This window comes from Chelonia mydas, chromosome 4, assembly GCF_015237465.2.
Source record: "Chelonia mydas isolate rCheMyd1 chromosome 4, rCheMyd1.pri.v2, whole genome shotgun sequence".
Lineage (NCBI taxonomy): Eukaryota > Metazoa > Chordata > Testudines > Cheloniidae > Chelonia > Chelonia mydas.
This window is the reverse complement of record NC_057852.1, coordinates 88,253,715-88,268,063: the sequence shown is the minus strand read 5'-3', so window position 1 is coordinate 88,268,063 and position 14,349 is coordinate 88,253,715. Positions and strand designations below refer to the sequence as shown.

General features: G+C 42.7%; 1 long non-coding RNA gene across 1 annotated transcript in view; it reads left to right on the top strand.

The window, feature by feature from the left end:
* LOC122465749 overlaps window positions 1-14,349 on the top strand; it is a 53,744-nt gene that overhangs the window by 24,524 nt on the left and 14,871 nt on the right. The window contains exons 2-3 of the long non-coding RNA XR_006290780.1: window positions 913-1,268; window positions 2,592-2,723. This is a non-coding gene — a long non-coding RNA (uncharacterized LOC122465749). The remainder of the gene's footprint in view (window positions 1-912; window positions 1,269-2,591; window positions 2,724-14,349) is intronic.

Here is a 14,349-nt window from a genome sequence, read left to right as displayed (position 1 = left end):
CCTTTCCCCTTGCACTTACACCTGGCTGTTAGGAGTGGCTGTCATGGACTGCACCAGACCCCTGCTTAAAGGGATTAGACTTTGGGGAGTGGTTGGCCATTGCGGCTGGGGTGAGGAGAAGAACTGCTGATAACACCCCGCCACCCCACCTCCAGAAGGGGGTGAGTGTGGACTAGGGGGCACTGCCAGAGGGCAGTGTCCTGAAGAGGACCCTGTGAGAAGGGAGCAACACAAGTCCAGATGCCAACAGGGGGTGAGAGATGGATGGGACACCACCAGTGGAGGGTACTCCACATAGACTGAGCTAATTCCCAGAGTGACCAACAGGAGGTGCTGTGGTGGTGAGTCCCAACCCTGTCACAAACACTATATGTTCCATGGTCATATACATCTTGTCACTTAGCTAACACCTTTCCCTAATGGAATGTAGTATCTTCTGTATTAACAGCATTCTTAAAGTGTAAAGCAGTCCCATTCATTGAGCCATTAAGACATCCCTGCCAGCTGGTGCTATTTTTATGTCATAGGCAAATACAGAGGAGCTTAATATAGATACTAAGAATTCTATTCTGATCTTTCCTGAGTACTTTATCTCTGACTTGCTGTGTTTATACAGCATAGCTTCAGGGTATGTACTCCATAGAACTATGACAAATTTCTCACAAAACACTTAATCCTTTTCCCAGTTCTAGTAATTCTGGCTTTTCACCAGCTTTTACTGGCTTTTCATGTTTTCTTTATTAAAAAGAAACTTTTGGGAGTGCCTTTCCCATGCACCAGAAAAATTACCAGGGTGTGGGGCTTAGTTTCCTGTAAGTTTATTACATAGACCAGAAGTTTATTCTTGGCAATGAAATAAAATTATGTACCCAAACTCTACTGACATTTATTTCTTTGTGTTGTTTCTTTAAGACCTTCTACATGAGAAACAGCTGTTTCTTCTCTTGGTTCACCACCATCCATTGTCCCAGGACACCTCTGGAAAGTGTTTGACGGCAGCAGAAAAGCATCATCGTTCTGCAATTTGAGTAATGCTGCAGCTCCAGTTGGGGAGGGATTGAAGTGCAGAGGGAAATGCAACAGAAGATCCAGCAACAAAGAGTTCAACCGAACTAGCCTATCCCTGCCCTGGCTTTATGACTCCTTCCAATCAGCACCTTTTTGCAATCAGAGATCTTTGTTCCATCCAGCTTTCCTTCCATTCAGCTCCCAACCATATTGGAGGTTCAGGCTTCTATGAGACACGAACAAAGTCAGTGTGAATGCAGGTATTTTAATTAATGATTTTTTCCTGGCACCAGCAGAGTTATGCACAATCAATATCTGCATGATAAGCACACACAATACAATACTGACACAGACAATCCCTGTGTGCAGTGTTGTAGCCTTGTTGGTCCCAGGATCATTTCTGACATAGACCATGGCAGTGGGTGCTAAGCTTTTTCATAATGTGGACTACATCTTAACAGAGAGATTGTCTCATACCATCTGCTTTAGAGCAGGTCTGCTCACCTCCTGTTTACAAGCCCATAACATCCCTGTGGCAATAATGTACATAGAAACATTGTATTAGCTGGAAATACATTAAATATTTTTCTATCTTTAATGCAATGTAGTAGCAGGAAACAAGACAGAGTGCTAGCACCATATAATCAGTCAGCTCTCTGCTGATGGCCAGCCAGTGCTCTGTGGACCACCAGTGATCCATGGCCTGCAGTTGGGGAGTACTATAAGTTGTTAGAGAGTTTCAAAAATTTTGGAAAGTAAGGCTATGTCTACACTTGGAACTCAGGGTTTGATTCCCAGCTCACGCAGACATACTTGTACTAACTCTCATTGAGTTAGCATGTTAACAATACTAGTTTAGTTGCAGTAGCATGAGCAGTGGCATGGACTAGCCACCCCAAGTATGTACCCACAGGATCCAGGCGGATTGGTGCTCGGGGTGATTACCCCTTGCTGCTGCCAGTGCTCCTGTGGCTACACTGCTATTTTTAGCATGGTATCTTGCTGAAACCAGCACAAGCATGTGTATTCAAGTTGGGAATCACGGTCTCAGCTTCAAGTGTAGCCTAATATCCTATTTGCAGGTCCTCTTAAATGTCTGGTGTTCCACTGCTACAGATATGCCTTTTAAAATTACTTGTTGGTGCTCCCTCTTGATAAGAATAAAATAAAGTTTGCTGGTGTTGCATTGTCCATTGTAAGGCTCTGTATTGTATTCCATTGTCATGAGTGCAGCACTCAAAAGGGAATGTGAGGGTTGGATTTACCTATGCCTTGTCCTTTCAAGGATTGAAGGCCTGCTGAGGAGATCAAAGGGTACAGCTCTAGTTGCAGCAGCAGAATTGTGCAGAATTGGAGCAAAGTGCAAGCTGTGTTTTGTTTCTGGCTATCAAGTTTAATGAAACTCCAGTTTAAAACTGCTCCTGGTCTGTGAGTGTAACATAAGCACTCCACTTCCACTCTAAAAGAGTGGGGCAATGGAACTGATGCTTGTATAAAGTTAGAGGAACTCCTAAGAACAATCAGAACTTACTGGCTTGATGCAAGAATCACTTAGTGAAATTTTATGCCCTGTGTTAATGCAGGAGGCCAAACTAGATGGTCCTAATGATCCTTCATAGGAGTAGCCAACAGCTGACTTCTCATCAAGATCCTGAAGGTCTGATGAACTTGGCAGCAGTTGGATACCTCCTCACAGCAATCGTGGGTCTCTGAGAGTATGTCTACACTGTGATTAAAAAACCCATGGCACTGAGTCTAAGAGCCCAGGTCAGCTGACTTGGGCTTGCAGGCTTGGACTGGAGGGGAATGGTGGGGTGGGAGCTATGCAATTGCAATGTAGACATTCATGTTTGGGTTGGAGCCCAGACTCTAAGACCCCACGGGGCTCCAAACCAAGCCTGAACATCTACATGGCAATTTTATAGCCCCACAGTCTAAGCCTGTTAATTACCTGATAACACTATATCAAAATGAAGTTATATTCCCCCCCGTAATCTACCTACACCTCACATTTATAGCTTTGTATGTAGATTGTACTCTCCAAGGAAAGGCAGACACTTACTGCAGCCTTAATTTTGGATCATTCCATCTACTTTAATGGTGGCTGGCTACCAGCCCAAGGCACCAGAAATAAAGCCCTTAACCCGCATTTCAGACTGCCCCTACTTTTTCTAGTGAGGCACAGCTGTCTATTTTAAAAATATCTCACAGTTATGTCGAGTCAAAGCAGTCCATTTCCAAATCTTATCAGTCTCATGCTTCATGTCTTTCTTCCAACAAAAGGACTTTTGGCTTTCATTGAGAGCAGGTAATCTGATCCTGCCTTTTCAGCCTTGTATATGGAACAGCAGTGGATCCATTGTGATTTTACTTAGAATAGTATCAGCTGTGATGCCTTCACAAGGCTGAAGAATAGACTGAAACTGAATTCTCTACCTCTGAAAAGAATTATTTCATTTTAAGTTTTCAATGTACTTTTTTTTTTTTTTTTTTAGCGGCTGCTGTTTTTTTGTCCAAATGAGATGTCAGGTGATCCTGCAGAGTTCCCACAAAAAAAGAAAAGACAAGACCAATTTCGTGGATTTCATGGAAACTGGAGAAAATTGATGTTATGGGGTTACTGGAAACTTAGCTGAGTACCAAGAGGGAGAGAACGGGACAGAATTTTTGTGATACAAAGATCAGAGCACAGAACTGCCATGAACTGTGGCAGGGACCATGTCCAAATGAGGAATAATAATCAAATGGGGGTGTTTCTAGAGAGGTTGTGCAGGGATCACTACTAGGCCTGATGCTATTCAATATTTGCATCAATGCTCTGGAAATAAGTATAAAATCATTACTGATAGATTTTGTGGATGACACAAAGATTAGTGGAGTGGTAAATAATGAGGAGATCAGGGCAGTCATACAGAGCAATCTGGATCACTTGGTAAGCTGGGCCCATTCATACCAAGTGCATTTTAGTACAGCCAAATGTCAGATCATATATCTAGGCCATACCTACCAAATGGGGGATTGTATCAGGAGAAGCAGTGACACTGAAAAGGATTTTGGGGTTAGTGGCCAAAGAGCTGAACATGAGTTCCTTGTCTGATGCTCTGGGAAAAAAAGGTTAATGTGATACTTTGTTGTATAAATCTTCTTAGCGTATGCACAACGTGCCTCAGCTGGCACATGACCAGAATTAATCACCAAATTTGATCTGCTGGTATGGAAGAGTAGTGAGTAGAAGTAAGGATGTGACTTTACTTCTGTATATGCCATTGGTGAGACCGGTACTGGAATATGGCATGGTTCTGGTGTTCATATTTTAAAAAGATGTTGAAAAATTGGCGGGAGTGTAGAGAAGAGCTACAAAAACAATTCAAGGGCTGGAAAAAATGCCTAACAGGAAGAAACTTATCTGTTTAGCTTATCAAAAAGACTGAGCGGTGACTTGATTATGGTATATAGGTACCCGAAAGAAAACACTAGGTACTAAAGGGCTCTTGAATCTAGTGGACAAAAATGTAACAAGAATCAATGACTGGAAGTTAAAACCAGAAAAATACAAATTAGAAATAAGGCACATTTTTTAATAGTGATGGTGATTAATCCTAGGAACAAACTATCAAGGAAAGAGGTGAATTCTCCATCTCTGTCTTCAGATCCAGACTGGATGCCTTTCTAGAAGATATGTTTTAGTCAAACACAATTATTAATAATTCAACATTTCCTCTAAATTTTCTTTGCACTGAGTGGGCTACAAACTCAAAATAAATATTTCTGGCCTTGGGCCAACTTACACTAGCCCAAGGACAAAATGGGGGGTTGTGTGTGGGGAGCATGTGTAGGGTTTTGTTTATGGCAAGGGCTGGGGGCTGCCCAGGGGGGGTTCCTTCCTCCTCCTTGCTGTGGTGAGCATGGGCCCTGGGACCTGCAGGGTGGGGGTGGGCCCACATGCACCTGTCAAGTATATACGAGATTCCTGCACGTGCACACAGTGTACAGGGAACATTGCTCAGTGTTACTTTGGTCTGTGTTATACAGGAGGTCTAACTAGATCGTCTAATGGAGAGGTCATCTAGTTCAGTCCCCTACACACACGGCAAGACTAAATATTATATAGACCATCCCTGACAGGTGTTTGTCTAACCTGATCTTAAAAATCTCCAATGATGGAGATTCCATAACCTCCCTAGGCAATTTACTCTAGTGCTTAACCACCTGACAGTTTAAGTTTTTCCTGATGTCCAACTTAAACTTCCCTTGCTGCAATTTAAGCCCATTGCTTCTTGTCCTATCCTCAGATGTTAAGAAGAACAATTTTTCTCCCTCCTCCTTGTAACAACCTTTTACGTACTTGTAAACTGTTATCATGTCCCCTCTCAGTCTTCTCTTTTCCAGACTAAACAAACCCATTTTTTAAATCTTCCCTCATAGGTCATGTTTTCTAGGCCTTTAATCATTTTTGTCACTCTTCTTTGGACTTTCTGCAGTTTGTCCATCTTTCCTGAAATGTGGGTAGCTTTGGGGGCATCGGTACCTGTGCAGTTATTTAAATTTGACTGCTGTTAGGTATCCTGAGGCTGAGGTTCTGAACACACTTTAAACAAATACATACACAATCCCAAAACAGTCTTCTTGAAATTGCAGATCATGATTTTTGTGCCAGTGTAACCCACTGATCAGCATGCACTGTGTTCTCATTCTGTGCCCAATCCACATAGGATATGAATCTATTACATCTTTCAGCTAGGGAGCCTGGCTTTTTAGCTCAAGCCATGAAGGTTCTTACTTTTTAGCTCCACAGGTACCAGGTTCAGTCCCTGGTGTCTGCCAAAATAGCAGCTGTTGCACCAGCAAGATTGCCAATTTTAGTAGAGCTAGGTGGATTCGGAATTCATAGATTATAAAGATAGAAGAGACTATTTTGGTAATTTAGACTGACCTCCTGTTTAACATAGGCCACAGGACTACCCTGAATTAATTCCTGTTTGGATCTTTTTCTAAGAGATATACTCTAGTTCAATCTTGAGCTTGGGTGAAACAGGATGAAATGGAACCCAAAAGAAAGATCAAGTGTACATCTCAAGTCTGATATGATAATTTTGTTTTGTAGTTTGATCAGTTTTTTGGGTCATAATCAACACTCCTGGTCACACTAGATTAAGTTTTACTTCAGTCATCTGACCAGGATATTTTAGCACTATCAGACTGCTTAGAGCCTGGCAACAGAGCATAGTGACAGGTTGTTCTCAGATTCCAGTTAGAAATCTCCAGTGTACCTTTTTTATGACAATTACAAGCCAAAAGTATCCAGGAAACATAAACATGGACCTAGAACATTAATAATAATAATTAATAAATAATCCTCTCTACTTCCACACTTTGCCAGATTCTCCCCCTCACAAATGTGCAGGGCAAACCATCACTGACTATGTTACCATTTATTGGCATGGTTTCCCCTTTGCAGATTGGAATCTCCTCTCTCACTAAAGGGGAGTGGAGGGCACCTACTGGTAAGGGAACTTATGGGAGGGAGCCAGCTCAGATGGAGCCAGAGCGCAGAAAGGAGTGTGGATCCATCTGAATCCACTTTGTGAGTCTTGAAGGTGACCTGCAATTTTTGTACATTGGGCTTGTGCCATTTTTGCAATATTTTGCTTCTTTATGATTGTCAGGGTTCCCTCCCCACTCTGAACTCTAGGGTACAGATGTGGGGACCCGCATGAAAGACCCCCTAATCTTATTTGTACAGCTTAGGTTAAAACTTCCCCCAAGGCACAAATCTCTATTTGTTCTTGGACTGAGGTATGCTGCCACCACCAAGTGATTTAGACAAAGAATCAGGGAAAGGACTACTTGGAGTTCCTATTCCCACAAAATATCCCCCCAAGCCTACACCCCCTTTCCTGGGGAGGCTTGAAAAATAAAGAAGGTGAGCACAAACCAGACCCTTGAGTTTGTAGGACACTAAATACCCAATCAGATGCTTAAAAAACAGAACTTTATTATAAAGAAAAAAAAGTAAAAGCATCTCTGTAAAATCAGGATGGAAGGTAATTTTACAGGACAATCAGATTCAAAACACAGAGGATTTCCCTTGAGGCAAAACTTAAGTTACAAAAACCAGGGATAAACCTCCCTCTAGCACAGGGAAAATTCACAAGCTAAAACAAAAGATAAACTAACGCATTTCCTTGCTTTACTTACAATTTTTGTAATCTAGATGCTTAATTCAAGTAGGGCTTTGGGAGATTCCTTGCTGACCCGAAGAGAAACAACAAAGAGAACAAAGCAAAAACCTCCCCCCACACAGATTTGAAAGTATCTTCTCCCCTTTTTGGTCCTTTTGGTCAGGTGCCAACCAGATTACCTGAGCTTCTTAACCCTTTACAGGTAAGGAGGGATTTTATGATACCCTTAGCTGTATGTTTATGACAATGATGAGTAAAGTCTGGGAGGATTTTTTAAATATAATGTTTTGTTTCATGCTTATTTTTATCCAAGAACTATCAAGAACATCAATTCTGATCTTCCCTGGTTTGCTTGACAGACCTCCTGTATGTCCCAGCTGTTAGCTCTCACACCTTAATTGAAGGGGGTGGGATGCTGAACTTTAACAAAGGCTCCTTTCTCTAACATGTCAATTATATATTAATGTTAGATAGGTGTCAACAAAAACAAAGATTTGAAAGCATTCTGACTGAAAATCCACTCCTCTCAGTTTCTCAGCTTTAATTCTTTTGACTTGCATGGTGCCAAGATTTCATTCATTCTCCAGCCATCATAGGGTCTTATAGGCTAGGTGGGACTTGTAATTTTGTTGTAAAAAGCAAGCAGTCTCCCCTCCCTTTCACACTTCCATTTTAACTCTCCTTTGGCTGGTCACCTTTAAGGAATCTCAGTAGCAAATGTATATTTGTGGTTTTGCTTTTCCTTGCTGGTGTGACATACAGTGTTTGGTTTAAGCCTCTAGACCAGAGGTGGGCAAACTACAGCCTGCGAGCCACATCCGGCCCATGGGACCATCTTGCCCGGCCCCTGAGCTCCTGGCTGGGGAGGCTAGTCCCTGGCCCCTCCCCCACAGCCTCAGCACACTGCGCCTCCAGCGCTCTGGTCTGCCACTCCTGTTGGGCAGCACGGGTGGTGCGGCTGGCTCCAGCATGGTAAGGGGGCGGGAAGCGGGGGGTCCTGGGGGCCAGTCAGGGGACAGGGAGCAGGGGGCGGTTGGATGGGGTGGAGGTTCTGGGGGTGGTGGTCAGGGAACGGGGAACAGGGGGAGCTGGATAGGCCTGGGAGTCCCGGGGGGCCTGTTAGGGGTTGAGGGGGTGGATAGGGGTCAGGGGACAGGGAGTGGGGGGGGGGTTGGATAGGGGGTGGAATCCTCAGGGGCGGTTAGGAGGGGGCGGTCAGGGGACAAGGAGCAGGAGGGGTTGGATGGGTCGGGGGTTTTGAGGGGGGCAGTCAGGGGCTGGGAAGTGACAGGGGGTGGATAGGGGGTGCAGGGCAGGCTGTTTGGGGAGACACAGCATTCCCTACCTGGCCCTCGATATAGTTTTGCAACACCGATGTGGCACTCGGGCCAAAAAGTTTGCCCACCCCTGCTCTAGACTATCCGACTCCTAGCTTCTCTCTGTGGTTGTTTTACAAGCTGTTCCAAGCAGTCATAGCTACAGTTTATCTAGTCTCTATGCTTGGGCATGCAATAACAGTCTATTACCCCACCACTCTATTAGCAAATAATTTAAAAGGATAAAAGCAATGGGCCAAATTTATCCCTGGTGTAATTCCAACGATTTCAGTGGCATTACAAGAGGAAGTATTTGGTCCCATTTCATTCACACTGCGTGAAATCCTGGCCCTCTTGAAGTGAATGGGAGCTTTGGCCTGGTCTACACTACATGCTTAGGTCAACATAAGCTGCCTTGCATCAACCTACCTGAGGATGTATCTTCAATTAAATTTGGCTCCCTCAGACATAAGTGCCTCTTTTCGCTGATTTTATAATACTTCCCCGACTGGCAGAGAATCATGGTTGACGTAATTAGGTTGACGCAGTGTCAGTGTATACACTGCATTGCTTACATCGACTGTTACTGGCTTTAAGGAGCCATCTCACAATGCCCCACACTGACAATACAATTGATACAATTGTGCACCACTGACACAAGGAGCCAAGTGAGCATACACACTATTAATTTAATAACTGCGGTGGCTGTATGCCAATGTAAGTTAGGTCGACATAATTTTGTAGTGTAGACATGGCCTAAATCATTGATTTCAAAGGGGCCAGGATTTCATCCAGTGACTCCACCTCCCTAAGAGGCGGTAGCTATGTCGACTGGAGAAGCTTGGGGGTTAAATCGGTATAACTGTGTTGCTCAGGGGTGTGGATTTTCCACACCCCGAGCAATGTAGTTATACTGACATAAGGTCCTTGTGTAGACCAAGCCTAAAGCACAGAGACTTTGAAAGAATGAGAATGAAAGAGAAAAGGAGTTACTCATGGTAAAGATTTAGAAATGAAAATCTCTATCTTGCACCCAAATATTGCATGGTAATGTAGCATGTAGAGATGGGAATCTTCCTGTCACCACTAATCTGGTAATTCTGTATGCTCAATAAGAAGGTTGATATTGCGAATGCTAAAGTTTTGAAACAACCTTCTTTAGAATCAATGCCCTGGTCAGTCCCTAAAGTGGTGACAGGCAGAGAAATTGATGTGCCGAAATTCCATGGTAGAAGTGACATTTTAGCAAACCAATCTTTGATCATCAACAGAGCTTAGCAGCAAGTTCCTCTGCAGATGGGATTAGTCCCCTGACTAGTCAAATTGTAATTTATGTATCCACTTGCAAGGATACTCTCTTAAAGGAGCCAACATACTAGTGTTATCTCAAAAGTTAGGGCCTATGTGAACCCAGGTGCAACAGAAAAACTGTTGATCACCAAGAAGGAGGGGAGAAAAGTCCTTGGGAATAAAGGAGGTTGTAAATCTTATCTGTATTAAGAGTGGAATGAGGGGAGAATTTTCTTAAATTGATTTTTTTAGCTGAAGTCAGTAATTGGCAATAACATCATTGGTTTGTTAAAGGCTATAAAAAGAGTTATGAATTTGAGAGTTCTTTGTCAGACCCTACCTGATCATCCTGGAATATGCCAGAATTAGATGGTTTTCCCTCGGTCTGGCCTATGTGTAAGTATACTGATCACATGCTTATGAATACTTTGTTACTGTGTTGGGAGTAGTGTCTGCTTATTTTTAGACTCTTAGGAATATTTAGAGCAATTGTATAAAATTACATTTGTCCTTTGGACTTAATAAAGGAATTTATGGTTAAATTAATGACTGGTGGTCTCCCATAGTATATAAATATGAATAATATCTAATATTTTAATAATTCCAACACCACATTAGATTGTATGCTCATTTATACACCACCTCAGACAAAAGCATTCATAAAGGAGCTCACTCCTTGTTGGCAATGATGGTGAAATAACCCAGTCAAGTCATCCTGGGAGACTTCAACACACATATTGACAAGGTCGCAGATGCAAAAGCCCCCAAACTCATTTCCTCACTTGCCTCCTTACGACTTTCCCAGGTCATCTCTGGTTCAACCAACACAACTGGTTACACCCTGGACATGATCTTTGGCCTAGACGTCAAGGTAGGAGACTTTACAACCCAGCCACTGTCTTGGACAGACCATCACCTCATTAAGACAGTGGTCAGAGACCTTCCAGCAGCCAGGTCACAAAAAGATCAGTGATGCTGATTTGTCCAGGAAGACTCATGGACTCCAACAGATTCGAAAGCCTGATAAAGAACAATAGCACCCCACCCACAGGATGGGGAGTGTCATAAATATAAAGGGAAGGGTAAACAACTTTAAAATCCCTCCTAGCCAGAGGAAAAATCCTTTCACCTGTAAAGGGTTAAGAAGCTAGGATAACCTCGCTGGCACCTGACCAAAATGACCAATGAGGAGACAAGATACTTTCAAAAGCTGGGAGGAGGGAGAAAAACAAAAGGTCTGTGTCTGTCTGTGTGATGCTTTTGCCGGGGACAGAACAGGAATGGAGTCTTAGAATTCAGTAAGTAATCTAGCTAGATATGCGTTAGATTATGATTTCTTTAAATGGCTGAGAAATTAAGCTGTGCTGAATAGAATGGATATTCCTGCCTCTGTGTCTTTTTGTAACTTAAGGTTTTGCCTAGAGGGATTCTCTATGTTTTGAATCTAATTACCCTGTAAGGTAGTTACCATCCTGATTTTACAGAGGTGATTCTTTTTTACTTTTTACTTCTATTAAAATCCTTCTTTTCAGAAACGGAATGCTTTTTCATTGTTCTTAAGATCCAAGGGTTTGGGTCTGTGGTCACCTATGCAAATTGGTGAGAATTTTTACCAAACCTTCCCCAGGAAGTGGGGTGCAAGGGTTGGGAGGATTTTGGGGGGAAAGACGTTTCCAAACAACGCTTTCCTAATAAATAAACCCAGATAAACGTTTGGTGGTGGCAGTGGAAGTCCAAGGGCAAAGGGTAAAATAGTTTGTACCTTGGAGAAGTTTTAACCTAAGCTGGTAAAAGTAAGCTTAGGAGGTTTTCATGCAGGTCCCCACATCTGTACCCTAGAGTTCAGAGTGGGGAAGGAACCTTGACAAGGAGTCAAACACTTGGTGAATTATTACCATTGGCCGTGGCCATTGACACACTGGCTCCCAAACAGCCCTTTCTTCCCCATTACCCACACAGAGCTTCTTAGTTTTGACACCATGTGCCAGATGAAGAAAGAGGGGCAGAAACTCAAGCACCAATGGCTGAAAATAAAGGCTGATTCAGACAAGATGAAACATAACAGGTTCCTCAGAGCTTAGGCCTAGGCTGTATTGCAGGCCAAGAGAACCTTCCTATCAGCCTTCACTGAGCCTGGAAAATCCCACCCCAAGGAGCTATCAGGGTGGTAAACCACTTCATCAAGCCTGAATGCCCACAATCTGCATCAGAGCAGAGCACCAAGTGTTGCAAAGAACTATTATTCTGCTTCACTGTAAAGATCATGCACATTTGAGAAGCCTTCTCAAACAGCATGGATCTGCTCTATCTATATCCCCAACAACAGCCCACCAGCATTCCTAGAGTTCAGTACATTAACTCATCAAGAAGTTCTAAATAACCTAAAGGAGGCACAGTATGGAATATGGGTGACCATTTATAATATTAATATGAATATTTTAAAATTGGATGATGCTAGATATGCTGTCTAAGGTGTCAGTAAAAATGTTATGATCTTGTTTATATATTTGTATCACCTTTGTATTGTGAGTTATAGGTATGTATGGTAAATCTGTATTTCAAATCTTGTGTTGCTTCTGGGTGATACCCCCAGACAGAATGGTATCAGCAGGAAGCCAGCTTAATGGCACATCAAGGGACATCAGCTGTACAATAAACCCATTGAAAAAGCCAGGGACTACACCTGATGAGTCAGCAAGCCATGTAGGAACATGCCTATGGACAAAGAACTCTAAGGCTTTTCTATGTGCTGTGAAGCTTGTGTTTGGTACACAGGAAGTACAAGCCTCATGGCAAAAGAATATAAAAGGCAGCTGCATCATCTCCATTTTGTCTTCAGTCCTACTTCCTACCTCTGGAGTGACTTTTCTACAAACTGAAACTCTCTGAACAAAGGATGGAATGACCCATCCAAGCTATAGATGTATTTCAGAGGGACTTTCAAGCCAGCAAACTCACCAATACTGATAAGAACCTGATATATGGATTCTGAAGCCTCTGTATCTATCTGAATGCTTTATCATTTAACAACTCTCTTCTTCTTTTATAATAAACCTTTAGTTTTAGGCACTAAATGATTGGCTGGCAACATGGTATTTTGGGTAAGATCCAAAATAATATTGACCTGGCAATGTGGCTGGCCCTTTGGGGTCAGAAGAACATTATGTGTAGTGAACATAGGTCCAGTACAGTGAGAAGTTATTTGAAACTATGTGCTTACTGGGAGCCAGAGAACTGGAATGCAATAAAGGGGGCTGTGTGATTTCTTTTTCTTTGTTTCTTGATAACCAGTGTGGGGGTGGGGAGGATCAGGAGCACAGTTTGTGACTGGTTGGTGAGTCTAACTTCAGTGTTAACAACCAGTCTTTGGGAGAATCTGCTCTCCTTTTTGCAGCCTGCCCTGATCTTAGCATTTTCAGTGAGGGCTGCCCCAGACACTCTGGGTCACGGGCTCAGCCCAAGATTTGTGACTCTGATGCGTGCCTTTCCTGGCTTGTGAAAGGGAACAACTGCTGCTCCTAAATGAAATAGCCAACGCCTGATTCAGAGAAGGAATCTTCTCTTCCTCCTTCAAATGTGCAATACTGAAGAAACCCACCCAGGATATTTCAGTTCGAGCCAACTATTGGCCAGTGTCCAGTCTCCCATTCCTGAGCAAGCGCAGAGAAGCTAGCAAAAGGCCAACTACCAGCTCATCTCACTGAAGCTAACATTCTAGACCTGGCACAATGTGGATTCAGACCAGGACATGGAATCGAAAATGCCTTGGTGGTACTGACAGATGAGCTCCTCCTGTCAATAGTTAGAGGACAGACATCTATTCTCATCCTCCTGGACCTCTCTGCTGTGTTCAACATTGCTAACCATGAGATTTTTGTTGTCTCACCTGAGAAAGGTGGCAAGGGTCCAGGATAATGCACTAAAATGGTTTGAGTTCTTCCTTGAGGGAAACTGCACCTCCACCATTAGAGACCTCAGTTCTGGAATTCCACAAAGATCAGATCTCTCTCCAGTCCTTTTAAACATCTAATGCAATCATTTGGTGAACTGGTTAGACAACATGGACTAAGTGCCAATAATATGTGGATGATGTCTTTCTATTAAAACTATAATCAGATCTTAAGAAAAGTTAAATTATGAATATCTATAGTTTTGAAATTCTGCCACATAATCCTGTGTCAGGTTTGATATTTCTAAATGAATTCAGCTGCAGAATCTGTTTGCTTTCATCATTAGTGAACAGATCAACATTAGGGCCAAATTCTGCTTTAAAATATACCCATGGGGCTTTCACCGATTTCAATGGGAGCTGTATGTGCACATCTGGGAGCAGAATTTGACACATCTAAGTACTGTATTACAGATATTTTGAAAGTATTATGAGGGCATTATTTGTTTTCAGCTGAAAACTAGTACATGCATGTGTGTATTCACGTAAAGTACTGAGAGTAATCATCTGAAGAATCTGGCCAGTTTGCAGTGCTCTTCAATAAAGAAAATAAAATCTGACCAGTGAGTGCTTGTGGCATTATTAATACAACAGGATTATGATG